This window comes from Balaenoptera acutorostrata, chromosome X (assembly GCF_949987535.1).
Source record: "Balaenoptera acutorostrata chromosome X, mBalAcu1.1, whole genome shotgun sequence".
Classification (NCBI taxonomy): domain Eukaryota; kingdom Metazoa; phylum Chordata; class Mammalia; order Artiodactyla; family Balaenopteridae; genus Balaenoptera; species Balaenoptera acutorostrata.
Window position 1 is genome coordinate 5678896 of NC_080085.1, and position 14997 is coordinate 5693892.

The 14997-nt window shown below is 43.2% G+C and overlaps 1 long non-coding RNA gene across 3 annotated transcripts in view; it reads left to right on the top strand.

Moving 5' to 3' along the window:
• Nucleotides 1–14997, top strand: part of LOC103012576 (uncharacterized) — a 508544-nt gene that overhangs the window by 16045 nt on the left and 477502 nt on the right. For 2 of the 3 annotated variants that reach the window (XR_009006628.1, XR_009006629.1), the window contains exon 2: nucleotides 451–530. This is a non-coding gene — a long non-coding RNA (uncharacterized LOC103012576). Of the gene's footprint in view, nucleotides 1–450; nucleotides 531–6707; nucleotides 9226–14997 lie in introns of those variants that run through there. The other variant, XR_009006627.1, reaches the window with a different exon arrangement.

A 14997-nucleotide genomic window follows, 5' to 3' on the forward strand; every position in this document is an offset into this window, starting at 1 on the left:
ATTATGTTCTACATCTTAAAACTTACACAGTGCTGTATGCCAATTCTATCTCAGTAAAACTGGAAAAAAGTGCATTATCAGGACTGCATCATAGCCACAGAAAAGGCAGGGAGCTCTTTTTTTTGGAATCGTCTTCAAAAGTTTAGGGTACTTTATTGACTGTCCCGTAGAGGGGCAAATGATAAATATTTGATATAAATTGGATTCTTTTTCTGTGAATACTGCTAGTTCAGTAGAGTCATACTTACCTTTTAAAAGCTCGGATTTAGCTGAGGGAATGGCATACAGTAGGTACTTAATGACTATTTACTGATAATTGACTATGCAAGAGGTCTGACAAAATGATTGATGCACAACTGGAAAATTCTAGTTCTGGCCTAGAACCAGACAGGTCTGAGTGCTGAGCTGGCTTTTCTTGTGGAGCTTGCTGATTCATTTCATCACTTGCAGGAGCTCTTCTGCGAGGTGAGACTCATTTGAACAAGAGAGGCAGCTGCCAGAGCGCACTGAACATGCCTCGGATATTCAGGGTGAGTACAAAGACCATACTCATTTGGATTTTAAAATTCAGATGCATTTGTTGAAGTCAAATCAGTTTGATTTAAAATTACTCAGTTTGCATGTGCATTTACATACAGACACACTCACAGACTGAAAGTTTAATTGACGTGGCTTAAGGTAAGTCGGCATTTGTTTTCCTGGTTCATGCAGACTGTTTGGTTCAAATCCAGGGTGTACCACAAATAGCTGTGTGACCTTGGGGAGGTTACTTAACCTCTCTGTTTTTCAGTTCCTTAATTCATACATCATGGATAATGATTACACCTAAATTATAGAATGTGTATGAGGCTAAATGAGTTAATATATGTAAGGAGCCTAGAATTTTGGTTGCTACATAGTAAGAACTGTTTAACTATTGCATAATTATTATCTTCAACCCTAACAATATTAACATTAAAAATATTTAATTTACCAGATCAAATAACCTATAAAATGTTTGTCAATATGTACAAGAAGATAATGATTATACTTAAAATGTAAAATGTTTCTGAAGCCAAATGGATTAATACATGCAAAGAGTATAGAATACCTTTTGTCACATTGTAACTATTTTATTATTATTATCCTTAACCATAATAATATTAATATTAAGAATATTTAGATTACTAGGTCCAACTAATATTTTAAAATAGTTTACCATTTAGCTTTTGCTTGTTTTTAATGTTTTCATTATGTTGAAAAATATGAATTACCAAAATGAGAATGAAATTAAATGGTTAAAATGGAAACACAGTAATTTAGAATACCTTTTCTCTCTAGGTGAAAAATATATCCTCAAGAAATCCAATTCCTTGGAACTGAATGCATTTTAAAATTCTAATTCATTTTTCTTGCAATTTATAGATCTGGCATTATTAAAATATTCATATCTTTGAGCTAATGTGGCATAACAAATTTAATTTGCAAAACAAAGATGACATGAATAGAACATGATCCATAATCACTTTTTTTTAAGCCTCATGTTGCAGGCACTTCATTAGAAAGAGAGACAAGTCAGACATATTTTATAACTCCATAGAGCTTTCCAAATAAACTTTTAGAAAGTCATGAAATAATACAATTTTGGAACAAAACATTTTGTATTGTTTTCATTGTTTCTCAGTTGTGTAGGGTACCACCCCACCATCCTTGACAGGGTTGTTTGACATGTATGGGGGTGCTTTGTGTTATTTTTCACCAGAAAGTCTACGTCACAGTGTAATCGGATACTGTGAAAGGGGGGATGGAGGACGAAGAACCACAGGTTGCATTCCTGGTCCAGGGGCAGCTCTAGTGCAAAGATGGCCCTCGAGTAGCAAGGCACTGGGCAGAAATGGCCAGACCCTCGTACTGATGACCATACTCCACCAATGGGGAAGCTGGGGGCTTCCCCCCAAAGTGTGGGGCTTCCATCTAAACATGGGAGCAGACCCCACGGGGCTGATAAATATTGGGTTGGCCAAAAAGTTCGTTAGGCGTCTTCTGTAAGATGTTACAGAAGACCCCAAACGAACTTTTTGGCCAACCCAGTAGGTTCTTCCTTGAAGGCACATTCGCGTAGCACATCTCCAAGGCTGCTCTCACCCCGGTTTCTAAATCCAGCTGAGCATCTGTCTAGGGTCTGATGGTTTGCTGTATATACCAAAGACTTCCAGAGTTCAACATTGTTACCTGGCTGGGGGTGTCTGATTTCACAGAGTGTCTCATCTGAAGAATATTCATGTTTCCTTTTGGTTTGGGGGCAGAGTATGTGGGAAGAGGGTAAAGATGAGCTCAAAGGGTTTTACTGTGATTAAGGTTGTCTCTTTGCAGGGCCGTTGACTCTGCCTATAGCCAGGATGATTATTATTAGTTCTAGCAGTAGTAGTAGTAATAGTAGTAATTATAGCAGTAAAAGGAGGGTGAAGAGGAAGAGGAGTAACAGTAACAAGAACAACAACGATACAGTTGTTACTGTTTCTTCCACATGGGGCTAAGGTCTGCCATGTAAAATCTTATGCAGTACTTACCACAGCGCTACGGAGCAAGAGTACTGGTATTATTTTAATTTTAGAGATGATATTTGCAGAGGTTAAATACCTTGCCCCAGCTTATCAAGGTAATAAATCATAGAAATGGAGTTCAGACCCATGTGGCAGGAATCCCAGGCACCTGCTCCTGTCTGCTGCCGTTTCTAATCAAGATGTGGGCATGATTATTCCCTATGCTTCTTGTATAAGATGCCCGGTACCTGTGTATTTGATCTTTGAAACCTCAATTTCCTCACCTGTAGAAAGTCAATAATAATAATAACCAACCTGACTTTCTCATGGAGTTAATGTGAGGGGAAAAAAAAAAGATGATGTTGAGAAAGTGGTTTGTAAAGTATAAACTCTTCATAAATACGTGTTGGTTATTATCTTACTGGTATGAAATATTCTGTGTTCTAGAAAGGAGACTAAAAGTTTGACCATAGCAAGGGTGGGAACTTCATTCTCAGGAATTATACTCCCAGAATTTGAGATCTGGGAAAGCTTTGGAGAGTGTCCAGTTCAGTGGTTCTCAGCCCAGCTGCTTATTTGTATCACTTGGGGGAGCTTTTAAAAATTGTCGATGCCCAAGATTCACTCCATTTTTAGAAATCTTGTTTACTTGGTCTGGAGTAGGGCTTAGATATCTCAGTATATGTGTATGCATATGCATATGTATTTGTGCATGTAAACGTGTGTATGCATATGTAGGTATAGGTGTATGCATATGTAGGTATAGGTGTATGCTTGTGTATGTGTGTTTTCTCCGAAGATGATTCTAATGTGTAGTCAGGGGCAAAAATGACTGAACGGAACCAACAAGCTTGTTTCTGACAACTGGGGTAACTTTTTGTTTACCCAGGACAGTTGCAGCTGACACCTGTTGCCCATTGACCCAGCTGATAAGCCCACCCCCCCTTTCCCTCTCATGTGTCCTGGTTTGGATGATAAATTATACCATCTCCTGCTGATAAGGAACTGAGGCTTTGGGAGGCTGTGTTCCTTCTAAAGGGAACTGAGTATAGTGCCCACCTTGGGCTTTCAGGGATTGCTGTGCAGTTGTGTTGGACACCATGTAAGTAAGCAGGATGCTTCTTGACATTCTTAAGCTGAGAGAATTTCTTAGTTTTGCTATGATAATAAGAACTCTTTAAAATAGAACTATCCGGACTTCCCTGGTGGCGCAGTGGTTAAGAATCCGCCTGCCAATGCAGGGGCACGGGTTCGATCCCTGCTCTGGGAAGATCCCACATGCCGCGGAGCAACTAAGCCCGTGTGCCACAACTACTGAGCCTGCGCTCTAGAGCCCGCGAGCCACAACTACTGAAGCCCGTGTGCCACAACTACTGAAGCCCGCGTGCCTAGCCCATGCTCCGCAGCAAGAGAAGCCACCGCAATGAGAAGCCCACGCACTGCAACAAAGAGTAGCCCCCGCTCGCCGTAACTAGAGAAAGCCTGCGCACAGTAACGAAGACCCAACGCAGCCAAAAATAAATAAATAAATTTAAAAAAAAATAGAACTATGCTGTGTTTCCACATGACCCACCTAAGTTTTGCAATACCGAGGTCTCATCATCTCATCTGATTCATTTATGCAGGGAACATGTCATCACTGTTTCGGTTCCTGAAAGCACCTTCTCGTGAATGCTAGCAATTGTTACTTAGGAAATTAAATTGAGAAAACAGAGAGACTTCCATGGTGGTTCAGTGGTTAAGAATCCACCTGCCAATGCAGGGGACATGGGCTCGAGCCCTGGTCCGGGAAGATCCCACATGCCGTGGAGCAGCTAAGCCCGTGCGCCACAACTACTGAGCCTGTGCTCTAGAGCCCGCGAGCCACAACTACTGAAGCCCGTGCACCTAGAGCCCGTGCTCCGCAACAAGAGAAGCCACCGCAATGAAAGCACGTGCACCGCAACGAAGAGTAGTCCCTGCTCTCTGCAACTAGAGAAAGCCTGCGCACAGCAGTGAAGACCCAACACAGCCAAAAATTTAAAAATAAATAAATAAATAAATTTATAAAAAAATAAAACAGATCAACAGCTTTATCAGCTGTCTCAGTACTAGTTCTCTTAACAGCATGCAGGGCAACGTGGACCCTGCTGGATATGACATGCCTGATGACGACATTTATGAGACCTCTGTCCAAAAGGAAATTTGACATTGCCCAAGAGATCTGACCTGTAGTTGCTCTGACAGGCCTTGGCGCTGTCTTCTTGGTTGAGACTTTCTCAGCCAATGTCAAATCTGATTTTGGCATTAAGGTCCGCATAACCTAGGATATACATGCCCCAGAATAACTAAGGTACTTCTCAGCCAGTAGTCTGGCTTTGCTGGAAGTCTGTGTTCAGTACACATATGAATCCATGGATGTGGGCATGTTTCTGTGACAATAGTAAGCACGTCTCCTCATCATTGGAATTATTGTTCTGGGATGACTCAATCAGAAGTGCAGCTCTTGGAAAGTGGAATGTTTCCATTGACATCCATCAGAGAGAAACCAAGGACGGTAGATGTTCTTATTACCCAGCATTGATGGCTTTACCTCCTTGAGGAATCCAGGGATTGTACGGTATCCTGAAGATCCAACGCGTTGTCCGGGAGACTGGAGTATTCACTTTTGTTTGTCGTATATTGTAGGTGAAAGTCAGAGACTGATTTTGATGTATTAGAGATTCCTTCATTTACAAGTCTCAGAAAAACCCTTTGCAAAATATACTGACAATTTCAAAATTGCAGTGGTCTCACTCCTGATGTTGGAAATGTGTTTGGCTGTCCCAAATGGCTCCTTGGCAAACAGTGGGCCCCTGTTACTCAAAAAAGAAAAGTATAACTCCTATTGTTAGGATTTAGAGTCCAAGAAGTTCATACTGTTATTATTACCTAGTTTGAAAAAGAAAGGTTAGCAAATTTCCCCAGACATTGTCTGAGGAAGGGGGTCAATTAAAAGAGACATTTAGTGGCTTCCAGTTCTCTTTCCAGATTCTCCCAAGACATGCTGGCTGTCCCTACTCTGTATTCTGAGTGCACCACACACATTCCTTTATCATGATTCATAGCACATTGTACTGGAATCACTTGTTTGCAAGTCTTTCTCTCGTGCTAGACTGGAGAGCAGAAACCATGGCGTGCTTGTCTTTGCATCGCCAGCACTTAGCAAAGAAATGAACACATATTGGACATACAGAGAACCTGGAGTGAATTAATAACTGACCACAGAACGAAAAGGAGCTTGAGTATCAATCAAGAATTGTGTCCTTGTGTAACCGAAAGTGGGGTCCTACTGCTTACCACTCAGAAGCCAATAAAGAGGCCAGGTTGATGGAAAGGAAAGTTTGCTTTATTTTGGATGCTGGCAGCTGGGGAGGAGGGTGGACTTCTGTCCGAAAGCTGACTCTGCCCCCCCCCCACCAAAATCAGTGGGCAAGAGCTTTTATAGGCGGAGGGAAGGGACTGCACGTAGAAACAGCACAGTCAGCTCTGACCGTCATCTTGAAATTGGTCATCGGTGGTCTGACCAGCGTCCTCTTGACTGTTTTAAGTACAGTTAATCTCCAGTTCCAGGGTCGGTTTGTTTCCATTTCTTTGAGGCCAGTTCTCGGAATTGTGGCAGCTTATATGTCATGGCTACAGTCTGGTCATCATGGAGTTAACTTCTTCTACCTGGCGGGGGTTTCAGTATCTACAAGACAGCTCACAGGACGTGGCTCAGAATATGATCTACAGCCCTTGAGGAGGGACTAAAAGGTCCTTGACTTTGCCTAATGACTAAATTATTATTATTTGGTCTCCTTTGACTGTTTTCCTTTGCTTCTGCATTTTCTTACTTCTCTGATTAAACTTATTCTTTGGCTAAAGTGTTTCCACAGACAAAAGGCAGGCTGAGGACATGGTGGGGAAGGGACCATAGGGTCCTGCTCCGTTTCACTTGGAGAGGACACATGGTAAGCTGCGATATTCATGCTGAAATGAAAATACAGAATGAAACATCGTGGAAACCAGACATTTCCTCTGAATAAGGAGCTTAAACTCATTCAGTATTTGGAGAGAATCGACTCCCTGCTCTACCTGCTTGGAAGAACGAGGGAGGTAGGGAGAGCTTATCACAATCTGGTTTTGCTCAAGTTAATCATATGTTTTGACGTCTCTCTACTACAGATGCTGGGGCAGTCGTGCTCATCAGGGTCCATTCTGAGTTAATCCGATCAGTGCGGGATGTCTTACAGCACGGAAATGTCCAGAGCTTCATGATACACTTTCTGGAATAGTGGGATTATGGGACCAACCAAGGATGACCTGATGAAACGATTTTAAGAAGTCCTAGAAAATTCTGGCTCATTACCTGGGTGAAAATCACTGCACTCATAACAATGAACGTTAATTGCTAAGTCCCTTGTCACCTGCTTAGAATGCGCATCTGCGACAGCTCAGTTGTCACCCCCAAAAGGAGAGAACTCTGAGCCTTCCTGAGTCTGTTAGGCTTTCAGTGTGTTTTTCTTACCTAAAGGTATCGGTTTCTGAGCATTGCATCACCTACGTGGCAAAAAAAAAAAAAAAAAAAAAGCTGTATATGGAGTTGGACTCCTGAACAGAGAGCTGCTTTTTATAATACCAAGCAGCTACTGATGTTCCTGTGTGCATTCAAGGGAGCATAAACCAGCTGGCTGAGTTGAGTTGTGCCTATCCATCAAGCATCAGATGGCCCCAAGACACCAGCTTTGCTTACTAATCAAAAGCAGTGTTGTCGATGTACCAGGTTAATGCACAGGTTGATAAAGTTATGCAGTTATCGTGGGACTAGGGAAGTTTTATAACCATGCCAGGTTCTACACCTTTACAATTCATAGTGTTTACAGACCACTTTGGTTATTTTTCTCCAAGGGTAAATCAGTGCCTTTAATCTTGTTATCATCTATATATCATTGAGGTATTTTGCTCTGTGCTTCTACCTGTTTACAAGATTAATGAAGCTCTTCCTTTGGATCTCAAACCAGCATATGATGTAAGAACCAACTGGCAACTTCCGACTCCTGGGAACCCCACACACAGCTAGCCCTCTGACATCCAAGCCATCAACATTTTAAGAAAAGTAATAGGGATTTGGAACTATGTTGCTGTCCCAAAACCAGATGGTAGCAGAAAATTTCCCTGAAGTTAGCCCTGGGCTTGGTGGCAGGGTTGACCACCGCACCTGGCCTTTCTTCAGAGGTCTTTTCTCTGCCTTTCTGCTTGAAGGGGCGGGGCTTGATTATCTACCGTCCTCCACTGTCCCCTTGAAAGGAAATCTTTCAAATAACCCACTTCACAATTTACCACGAGCAGTGAATTTTTAATATGACTTGCATAATGGTGATTATATATTTCTGTTTTTTGAAAAACAGGAGAGACTTTAAAATATGATAACCTTGGACAAGCAGTGTGACTTTTTAACAAGAATATGTTATGCGTGGGACTTCCCTGGTGGTCCAGTGGTAAAGAATCCGCCTTCCAGTGCAGGGGACATGGGTTCGATCCCTGGCCGGGGAACTAAGGTCCCGCATGCCGCAGGGCAGCTAAGCCCACGTATCACAACTACTGAGCCCACACGCTGTGGAGTCTGCGCGCGACAACTAGAGAGGGAAAACCTGCACGCCACAACTAGAGAGAAGCCCACGCGCCATAACGAAGAGCCCGGGCACCAACATGAAAGATCCTGCATGCCGCAGCGAAGATCCTGCGTGCCGCAACTGAGACCCGATGCAGCCCAAATAATAATAATAATAATAATAAATGAAATAAATATTTAAAAAAGAATATGTTATGCATAAGCTGCAGTGAAAGAATATTTAATTGTCTAATACATTTCATCTGAATATTGTTGGTTCCATTATTTTTATATTTTGGTGGTTCATATTTTTTAATCTAAAAAAAAAGATGTATTTTAGGAGTAGGTGGCTCTGACATCCAGTTCTAATTTTCCAAATAGACATTTCTGAGATGATTTTTCTAAAAAGTCACATTTTGGCTTTTGCACAAGCAATGGAGTTACACTTCCCAGGAATAAAACTTTTTTCAATAAAATTTACACTCTCCTATCCCTGATATGATCAATTTCAGATTTCAAAATAATGAGGAAATAAGTATACTAAATCAATTTCAAGAAGCATAGCTGCCTGCTGCTCTGGCGATAGCAAAAGCGCATACCTTTCTACAGTGGAGAACTCGTTAGAATCCATTTTTTAAGTGGCTTGACAGGGAGTCTACAGTGACTGCAAGACCCAAGAATTTGTTTCTTCGGCCTTTTAATAAGATTCTAGTAGAGATGTGGCTTACTGTTTCTGGGCAACTTGTTCCTCACAATAATAGTGAATATTCTTTTGTGTTTCATAGACCTGTGTGTTCTGCGAAGTTCAGGATTTCAGATAGAGCCGAATAAAAGTTGTTGCAGTATTTGGTGACTCACTAGGGCTATTGGTTTGTCCTTGTCCAAACTGTCCAGAAGCAGTCATAGCCTCTGCAAATCAGGGTGCTGCCCACACTCCGTGCAGGTGCTGCAGCCCCTCTCTGGCCTGGTGTCTGAGTTTATTGCTGTCCTTCTCTGGGCAGAAGGTCCACCTGCTTGCAAATCCCATTAAACTCAAAAGTCATAAGGAGAGCAAAATGTTGTGACTGTACACACAGCTTCTCTTTCATATCTATCCAGGTATTTCTATTACACTTCAAGGAATCTCTGTCAGTTGAAACTCGTGGAGTACAGATGGCAGACAAGCATGTGTCATCAGGGAAATGCAAATTCAAACAGTAATGAGATAGCACTACACAACGTTAACATGGTGGGAATCCAAAACACTGACAGCACCAAATGTCGATGAGGAAGTGGAGCAACAGGAACTCTCCTCCATTGCTGGTGGGAATACAAAATGGTGCAGCCAGTTCAGAAGACAGTTTGGTGGTTTCTTACACAACAACATACTCTCATCGTACAGTCCAGCAAGTGTGCTCCTTGTGTCTATCCCAAGGTAGACATCCACACAAAAACCTGCACATGGGTCTTTGTAGCAGCTGTACTCATAATTGCCAAAACTCGGATGCAACCAAGATGCCCTTCAGTCGGTGAAAGGATACGTAGACTGTGGTGTATCCAGGCAGTGGAATGTTATTCAGTGCCAAAAAGAGATGAGCTATCAAACTATGAAGAAACATGGGAGAACCTTAAATGCATGTCACTAAGTGAAAGAAGCCCATCTGAAAAGGCTACACACTGTATGATTCCACCTAGAGGACATTCTGGAAAAGGAAAAACTGTGGCTAGAGTAAAACGGTCACTGGTTGCCAAGGGTTGGGGCTGGGGAGGTGAAGCGGGAGGGATGAATAAACAGAGCACAGAGGAAATTTAGGGCAGTGAAAATACTCCTAATGATACTATAATGATGGATACTTGTCCAAACCCACAGAATATACAACTCCAAGAGTGAACCCTAACGTACTATGGATTTGGGTGATAATGCCGTGTCAGTGTAGGTTCATCGATTGAAATCAGTCACCTCTCTGGTTGATAATGGAGGAGACTATACATCTGCAGGGCCCGAATGTACATATGAAATCGCTGTACCTTCCTCTCAGGTTTACTGTGAACCTAAAAGTGCTCTCAAAAAAATAGTCAACAAAAACAAAAACAAAACTTACTGTAGAGTAGTCACAATTTGGTGTAGAATGTCAGATGATTTTAAGAGGTTGGAGACTTAATTGATTATCTTTAAATGCAGTTTAATCCTCTGGTTGTTGTAAAATTTAAAATACCCTGTGTTCTCTCCTTTGGTTTACTGCATAGTTTCTTTGCAGACATTCTGGCTCTAGGCCTGTGTTTGGGTTATTTTATGAATCTACCTGTGTGTCCTAGATCCAGAAACATGCTTCCTGCTTGTATCTTCCAGGCTGCATGCCTTGCCTTTCCCTGGGGTTGCTTTGAAACCGTCTGAGTCAGTGCCTTTCTGTGTCCTGGCACGGGTCTCCCTGGGTGCTACACCCTGCCAGGCACCTCAACATGAATTTCTACTCCAGGATCCACAGGAACCCGTATTTCCATCTTTCTGTGCAAATGTGTGGCGTTTTAATAATTTTAGAAACAGTTTACTAAGTACCCACTACGAGCTAGATATTGCACTCAACACTAGACATCACAGTGTCATGTGTTCTGCCCAACAACCTGGACAGGAGGTGGGCAGTTATTTTATCCCTTTTGAGATCAGGAACCTAAAGTTTACCAGCGTTCAGTAACTTTCCCAAGGTTATACGGCTGAGAATTGGACCAGCCTGAACCAAAGAGCTGTATGATCCCAAATCCCGCACTTTTAATCACCACGATGCCTCTGACCTGAGCACTTTGCTTCCGTCACTGGCTTTCTGCCAGGTCTTGTGGGGTCTAAGCCGTCTCAGACCCCGGCCCTGTTTGCAGCAGCGTCCCATGCTTCTGTGTGTGTGCGCTCAGTTTCAGAGCTGTTTGCTCCTGTTCCACCCTCCGTGCTCTTCCATTCAGGCCTTATTCGCACACGTGGTTCCCTCAGTTGTACCGCCTGCTTCCCCCTCCTCTGCCTGTTTTGTTCCCTCCTCACCCTAGGCGCCCGCTACAAACCTCACCCATCACACGTAATGCTTCCTGTGCCGTCGCCTGCTAAGCTAGCTTCATCGCTCTGAGCTCTCTTCTGTGGCTTCATGCGTCGAGTTGTGCTTTCTTTCTGGTGTGGCTCTGTGACACTCTGAGTTCTGTATAGACCAGATCACGTTTCCTTCATCTGTGTATCTCCAAGACCACCCCCAGTGCTGAGACCTTGGTACTTACTGGTGTAATAAATACTTGCTCAAGTTCTGCATGTGAACATTTCCTGCCACTTTGCTCCCCCAGCCCTGGTTGACACTAGCTGTTAATGTCACATCATCAAAATGTCATGGCACCTAAGAGTGTCCCTCTACTGCATCTTCTCCACGCTCTTAAAAGTGATCAAGGGCTTCCCTGGTGGCGCAGTGGTTGAGAATCTGCCTGCTAATGCAGGGGACACGGGTTCGAGCCCTGGTCTGGGAAGATCCCACATGCCACGGAGCAGCTGGGCCCGTGAGCCACAATTGCTGAGCCTGCGCGTCTGGAGCCTGTGCCCCGCGACGGGAGGGGCCGCGATAGAGAAAGGCCCGCGCACCGCGATGAAGAGCGGTCCCCGCACCGCGATGAAGAGTGGCCCCCGCTTGCCGCAACTGGAGAAAGCCCTCGCACGAACCGAAGACCCAACACAGCCAAAAATAAATAAATAAATAAATAAATAAATAAATAAGAAAATCCTTTAAAAAAAAAAAAAAGTGATCAAGTCAGCATCTCATCACTTCTGGTATAGATGGTGCACATCTTATAGGCGACTTGCCTTCAAAGCTTTTGTTGATACGATCTTCCTTGTGTACAGACCCTGGCCTCCGACCTCGCCCTTCATCAAATTCCACGTGTCCTACTTTTCCATCGGTGTCTACCTTGGCACCCGTCTTTGCCCTGTGCGTTCTTGGGGATGTTTCTTGGGGATGCTTTTGCCCTGTGGCATGATTTTACTGGCTTGGCCATGAGACCTTATTGTGTGTGGTCTCCTGTATTCCCAGCAAGATAGAAGAACCTTGAAACACCTGTCTTTTGCCGCTTGGTATAGTTTTTTTTCAGTGATGGTGATATGCCCTGTGTTAGTCCATCAATAAGCTCCAGTAACTGTGTATTCAGCATCTGGAGTTAATAGAAGATCCGTTATTCTCATTCTCTCTCTCTCTCTCTCTCTCCCCCTCCTCTTTCCATCCCTCCTTCTTCCTTCCTCTTTTTAAGTGTTGATCTCTGATCTTCAAATTACAGATTAGAAATAGAAATTTAAAAATAAATAAAAATTTTAATTTAAATAAAAATAATTGAAAGGTAGTAGTAAATAATAGCTACCGGTAATACAAGGATAGCCATCGGTGGGCACGTATAAGAAGGATCCCTCTTTTTGCCCCGCTCCATGATTCTGCATCACGGTCTTTCTTCACTGGCGCCCACCCATGTGTCAAGTGCCTAATCAGCTTACGTGCTCAGTTTTCAAGGATCGTGAGTTTTGTTGTGCTTCTGCCTTTGCACAAACTGTTGACTTCACTGAGCAGGTCCTCCCTCCTCTGTCTTGATTGTTTGGAATCTCCCCACCGGTTCTTTGGACCAGCTAAGACTCCCTTCCTTTGGGTTGGCATCTCAAATTGTGTCCTTCCTGGTCGAGGCAGAAAGAGATGCTCCCTCCTTCCTGTCTTCTTGATCCACTATTATTACATTTACCCACTGGCTCATCACTGCTCATTTACATAACCGTATTTATGTATATCACTGTTTATTTACAAACCGAGTTTGGATTGTATCTTGTTCCTCTTTGTGTCCAAATACCATGCGAGCTGCCTAGCCCGTCCTGGCCAGGAAGCAGTTCCTGAAAGGTCCTTCCAACTGCAGATACACTTGAAAGACTTGACTCCTTATCCAGCCTTGGGCTACCTTGTGCTGGAAAAGAAGTGACCTTCTTTCATGAACAATAAGTACAAACATCAACATCAATAATTTTTGCCTCAAGAACTGAATTACTTATTTTTAGAAACACCTTCCCATTTTTATGTGTCAGTGAATTAGTGACTTTCACCCAAACCGTAATGCGGGAGCTGGTAATTTTCTTTAGGTATGTGTTGGTGGAGTTTCATTTGAATGGGGTTATAGAGCTCCTTAAAGAAGCAGGTATTTCAGAGGGCCAAGGAGAGTTCTGCTCTCACCAATTCCTGAGGGACATGACGTTGTGGAAACGCTAGGTGAGCTTTCCTGAGACTGCAGTGGACATCTCAGTTTTGCCTTCCATCTGGTGTACGACCTGGGCGTGTCCCTCCGAAGTACAGTTCCCTCATCTGTAAAATATATCATGATTTTTGATCTCATGTCATAATTTTACAAGATGATTTATAAACATGAAGTGGTATAAAAACATAAGGGTTTAATAATATCTAGTTACTCAAACTTACTTCACTGCATTTTCCAATATATATACTTCAGCTGCCTATTATTATTATTATTATTATTATTTCTTCTTTCTCTTCTACTTCGTCTTTCTGTCTCCTCCCCCGCTTCTCCTCCTCCTCCTCTTCCTCCTCCTGCTTGTCTTGCCCAGGTGATGTCTTCTTGTGACCCGTGCTCACCTGGACCTGAGGTTTTTGCTCTGTAGTTCACCAAGATGCTCCCTACAGCAGGGGACTTTAGGAATTTTAGTCAAATACATTTTCCTTTACAGAAGAAAGCTGAAAGGTAAACGGGAAGGCAGCTCACATTTACGGGCCACCTCCCCATCTCAGAAAGCGCTCCTGCTGCTTTCTGCTCAGTGCTTCCCGTGGTCCTCTCAGCCCTTCAGGTGGACAGAGCTGGCTTCCGTTTGCAGGGAGGAACATAGCCAGTGTGCTACCCAAAGCCTGTGCAGGAGAATTTAACGCATGCCTATGATACATTTCACCATTTAGCAGCATTTGGAGAGTAGCGTGGGGGCCCTGGTGGAAAAAATAAAAATCAAACTCAGTCTTCATGGGTGGACGTCTTCCCCAAATCTTTATGTGGGATTCATACCAACACATGACCTAGCTGCGCCCTCGGCTCTGTTCTGAACTGTTGGGTCCAAGTAATTTATTCTGGCTCCTTATCTTGTTACTGTTGACAAGCTTAGTACTTAATATAAATAAAAAATTCTGCAGAGGGAAAAGTGTTGCTGACAGCGGGCACACTAATTCACCTTCTTTCCTTTTTGCTATCTGTGTTGCAACTGACATTTCCATATGAAATATTCTTCGGTCTAAAAGTAAAAGACCTCTATTTAATTTCCTTCAAGATAATGAATTCTTTCCAAGGAAATGCTGTTTCTGTGGGGCCTTTTTTCTGTTCCTCCACCTTGCCACTGCTTTGTAATTTAGTTACTGTTCTCTCCTTTGATGAGAACGCTGCTTTGCCATATGTTTCCACCTTTGTTTTTCCTGCAAATGGCCTTCCCCCCCTTTGTTTAATTTCTCTGCAACAAGCGTGCTCTAACACGTTTTCACATGCGTCTCATGGTTATTTGATCCCAAATCTGCTCCTTGCGTCACGCATGCACAGCCACATGGGAATTCTGTGGAATGTCTGACACTGGTGACGTTGGTTGACAACTCAACATTGGTTCCCACTTTTTTTTTTTTAATTATTTATTTTAAATTATTTATTTATTTATTTTTGGCTGTGTTGGGTCTTCGTTTCTGTGCGAGGGCTTTCTCTAGTTGCGGCAAGCGGGGGCCACTCTTCATCACAGTGTGCGGGCCTCTCACTGTTACGGCCTCTCTTGTTGCGGAGCACAGGCTCCAGACGTGCAGGCTCAGTAGTTGTGGCTCACGGGCGTAGTTGTTCCGTGGCATGTGGGATCCTCCC